Source organism: Athene cunicularia (genome assembly GCF_003259725.1).
Source record: "Athene cunicularia isolate RWA chromosome 13 unlocalized genomic scaffold, athCun1 chr13_part1, whole genome shotgun sequence".
Taxonomy (NCBI): domain Eukaryota; kingdom Metazoa; phylum Chordata; class Aves; order Strigiformes; family Strigidae; genus Athene; species Athene cunicularia.
Window position 1 is genome coordinate 5100441 of NW_020799117.1, and position 4706 is coordinate 5105146.

Consider the following 4706-nt stretch of genomic DNA (forward strand, 5'->3'; position numbering starts at 1 on the left):
AGGGGCGCGGCAGCGGGAGGCCGCTGCCCTCGGAGAGCGCTTCGCAGCCCGGGGCAAAAACCTGAGGGCCGCATCTGCCTGTGCACGGGCACCTCCTGCGGTACGAGAACAAGGCAGGGAGCGGCGTGATCTGGAGGGGAGCTATCAGAGGCCTCTTATCTGCGACAATAAAAGCTCTGTGTTGGTTTTACCTCACGCTCAGGACCGCTGAGGGAGGTATGATCTCACAGCAAACGTTCCTAAACTGAGGTAATTCTATTTACTGGGGGGGAAAAAAAAAAACAAACAAAACAAAACAGAAGCCCTTCTTCAGGTCAAATAGCAGTATTTATTGTGGAAGCATGCACGAGGTTTCCTGTTTACATCCCTGATCAACATCAGCAGGATCAGGAGCTTACAAGTAGACAGTCTTCTGCCATACCACATGTACTAACGTGAATCTACTGCCCTCTAATATTGTTTTTCAGCATTTTTTTAATTGAATTACAGTGCCCATCTAATGCTACTTTTATCACAAAACCAAACATGTAATGAGTAAGAAACAGTCACTGTTTTCCAAGTTAAACCATGAGGTGAGCCATAAACAGAGCTGGGGGAAGCCACGTTCCCTGGGGATATTTACCACACCTTACCACCATCGTGGCAATACTCTCTGCAGGCTCCCCATTTCCCTGGCTCTCCAGGGCCACTCCCGCTTGGAGCGATGACAGTACAGCCATCATCCACCCAGTGCGACCTTCCACGCCATAGCCCGGCCCGTGACCTGGAAGCCGCAGTGTTGGGTGCCCCGGCGGTGCCTCCCCATCCACCCCGTTTAGCCCGGGCAGGGCTGCGCGTGCCGCGGGCGGCTCTCAGGGCTGAACGCCGGCCAGCTGGCCCGGCACTATCGGGGTGTGGACCAGTGAGCGGTGCTGATAACTACTGAGCTCGCTCTGCAGCCGTGCTCCTCTCCTTTGGGCTTTGTCCCCTCTTATTACCAATTTCTCAAAAATTGTGGGATCCAAGGTGCTTTTAAGACCTCTGGCCTGCTGGCAAATTCAGCTGAAACTGGCCATTGCATTTGAGTCCTTGAGGTGACAAAGGGACAAAGAGAAAACACAGCTATATAGGCTTCAATTTGTTGATGAAATCAGACTGAAAGTAGATGCAAAAGAGAACAGACAAAAACCCCCAACACTTTAAGACACATACATGCTGACCCTGTGTACCCACGTTAGCAGAGGAAATAGCAAATTTACAGCAAAAGCTGGTTTTAGTGTAAGGAAAATACATTTTGCCTTAATCTTTTTCATAATGTAAACAATATAAAAATAGAAATGAGAAACAAAACTATGTGTTTATTTCCTTGTAGCCACTTTGAAATATGTTTAAAAATCAAAGACTGAAATTTTTATTCACATACCTTAAAAAATAAAGGTTCCAAGTGCACAAGACTGAGTAATTCAGATACAAGCTTTCCTTCACTGATACAGGCACGTGGTATTTGTTTTTTTACCAGAAATACCTTTAACCAATATTTAATTTGAAGACATTGTAAACACAGGAACTACAGAGATAATGGATAAACATGTCTTTAAAAAAAACCCGATAGGAATAGTTCACCATTTTTTTTAGTTTAGTTCAGAGTTAATTCAGCAAGAGTTTCTTCTTTTCAAAGTCAATGAGCACAATGACAGCCCTAGCTTAGATTTAGCAGTTCAAAGGCTCTCTCAGCCTGGATGAATACTTCAGAATTATTATTACATAAGAAATGTTGAATTTAATACCCGTGTAAAACACTGCTAACATTAATCGCTTGAATTTCTTTATTGCGTGCAGTTTTTTTTTTCCAGCTAACCAAGTTTAAAAAAATAATAGTATCTTTCTGTACATCCCTATGCGCTGCAGTTTCGCTGGGAGCAGGGTGCTGGGCACGTCAACTCCCCACCACAGGCCCTCAGTCTGTGTCAGAATTTCTCCTCCTGGCTGTTTCCAGAAGCATTTCTGGAGGGTGGAGATTGTCTAATTTTAGTACCTCGGAGAATCCTCCGCTCTCCAATGAGCGGGCGGCTGCATCTGGAGCTGCAGCCAATTACCCCGGTTTCCTCCTGCTACGCTTCCCACGGTGGTTTAATAATGCAGACTTACAAATTTAAAGCGGCCCCACATCTTAAGAGAAAATAACGTTATGTGTTCCCGATCACAGACATACCTATTCACAGTGGTAGAATCTCAAAGGTTTCTTCTAAAGCTTTGGATTCTATACAGCTGACTTAACAACCCTGTGTTAATATAATTATCTTATGTATATTACCTTTATAATGCTTGAAATACATATTTCTGATAACTAAAAGGCTGGTCTGAGGCACTTTCCCTAACTTCCGTAGGTCAGGGATGTGACTTTAAGAAAGAAACAAGTAAAATGATGATTACCATGTAATGAACCGTTGCAGTTCTGACTCCTTTTCTGGGCATAGCTCTGCTGCTGTATCTTATCTGTTAAGCGGTTTAACAAGCCTTAGGTGTCTTGCTTATTTTTAGCTGGTATGGAATACAACAACACTGGAAGATGGTGGCTGCAGGTGCATTTGCATTCTAGTAACAACAGAAAAGTAACTTTTTAAGGAAAAATATTATTTCAGAGCTTTGTACTCCAATACTGCAAGTGGAGAAACTAATGTCTTGGAGACAAAAAAGAAAAAAACCAAAACCAACAAAAAAACCAGAATGATGAAAGTAAGAGTGAAGAAAAGCTAAAAAAATAATACCAACTAGTTGCATTGATTAAAAATGAAGCGTGCACATCTTTTAGCTTTATTTACATTTGGACGTTAAGCACAGAAAAATGTATTTGCTTTAGTAGCAATTTACTAGCTATGTTTACCACACATACAACTTTCATCCACCACTGACTTGTTTTTGCTTCCGTCTCTTATGATAAACTGTTACACTCACTCACAGTACCAGCTTGCCTTCAGCACTTGCTTCATCCATGCTTTGCAGTGCAAAGTGTCTCTGACGGAAATCCTGTCATCAGGCTAACTTCCTCTCCTGCAAGCCTGTTCTCGCCTCCATTTCTGCCTTCTTAGAGCTAAACAATTCTACTTCTGCAGCTTATCTGCACACCTGTAATCCTAGCTAGCTTTTCATTGCTGCAGACTAACCCTTGCCAAGCCTTTCTATCTGCTTTGCTCTACTTGCTATCTCACCATTTTCTTCTTAAAAGATCAAATTAACAAAATATACTCTTGATGCTTCCCCTCTCTACAAGTCTCTAAGTGGCAATAACAAAAATCTTATCTACGTGTCTTCTATAACTCCATTACTTGCCCTATTACCCTCACCCTGTTTCATTTCCTCATCTTTCTCACATTCACTCATCCATTTGTTCACAGCTTTAGTCATTCAGTCTGCTCTGACTCCTCCAGCACCCACACAGAGATACTTGTCTCTTTTACATTAAAAAAAAAAAAAAAAGCCTTTGGTAGAAGTGCCTCATATGATCTCACTTTTACAAGTCTCCCAATCGCATCTCTTGTCCTGTTCTACCCTAAATCCCTGCAAAGTTGGTTTTGCTTCCTCTCAGCCTCTGAAAGCTTCTCAGCCCATCTTAAACCAACCCCTCCTTTAGCCTTCAGTCACGTTTAGCGTGGCTAACCAGCTGTCCTAGCTTAGCTTTTACAATTATTCTCACCTCTCGCTGCTTCTCCAGCCACCGTTTCCGCTGGCCTTGCCGTTACCGGACCTGGCCGTTTTTTCCCTTCTCTGCAAGGGCAGTGGCAAGCGCTGGTCTCGACTCTCCTTCCGTCCCTTCCATCTCACAGCTCAGCATCCTAATGGGCACACACAGTTGGGATTGCCCCTCATTATTGTCTCCTTTCAAATTTAGGTGTCTCCACTGTAATTTTAAAGTTCTAGTAATGAGTGTGTGTTAGGCAAACTGCCTAGAAAACAACCGCTTTTCTGCCGAGTTATTTTACAGCCAACTGTGCAATGGAGCGGGTGGAACCTTACAGCCAGAAACGTGGGTTTGGGCTCAGATTGGTGTAAACTGCAGTGGAGATGTCAACCAAGACACGATCTCTGGTATTTATGGATATGGCTGGGAATCTTGCTCAAGCTTTCCTCACCTCAATTATTGTTGACATCCTTTTCTCTGGCCTCAACAACCTAAAAATAATCCGCTTCCATTCAGGAAGCTCCGTAACACCATTTTTTTTAGTTCATCAGTTTAACTATATTAGCTCTCCACATCTCTCCAAAGAGATTCTCTATCACCCACAAACCAGTTACTCTTCAATTGCAAGCCCATTCACACACTGATCCAGTCCTGCGTACCTTTTGTTTGACACTGAAAGGGTATCATCTCCTATTTCCTGCCAGCCCGTACAACTCACTTCCACTACGGCCCTTTCAAAGAAAGACCTTCCCGCTTTATCCCACGTCGTTGCTCGGGATGAGCTCCTGTCGAACACCTGTAGAGGTTGGCATTGACAATTTATTTCCTATAAAGCTCCTCCTCATTTGTATATAAACATTGTCTATAGGTACTGCAGATAGATATAAGGCTTTTACCCAACCTTTTGGAGCAGAAACACTTGCACGCGTTTGCTCTTTCATTGTTCTACATAATGTTTAACATAATACTGGCTTGGATTATCCCTGAGGCCACTAAGCTCAGAGATAAGTATTCAGTGTGATACTATCCACAATGAATAAATGAATGT

General features: G+C 43.1%; 1 protein-coding gene across 3 annotated transcripts in view; it reads right to left on the bottom strand.

The window, feature by feature from the left end:
- The window catches only part of NME5 (NME/NM23 family member 5), a 12999-nt gene extending 9334 nt beyond the window's left edge, over positions 1-3665 (bottom strand). For 2 of the 3 annotated variants that reach the window (XM_026858062.1, XM_026858063.1), the window contains exon 1: positions 2944-3665. The gene's annotated coding sequence lies outside the window, so the exon portion shown is untranslated. The remainder of the gene's footprint in view (positions 1-2943) is intronic. The other variant, XM_026858059.1, reaches the window with a different exon arrangement.
- Positions 3666-4706: the final 1041 nt, after the last annotated feature.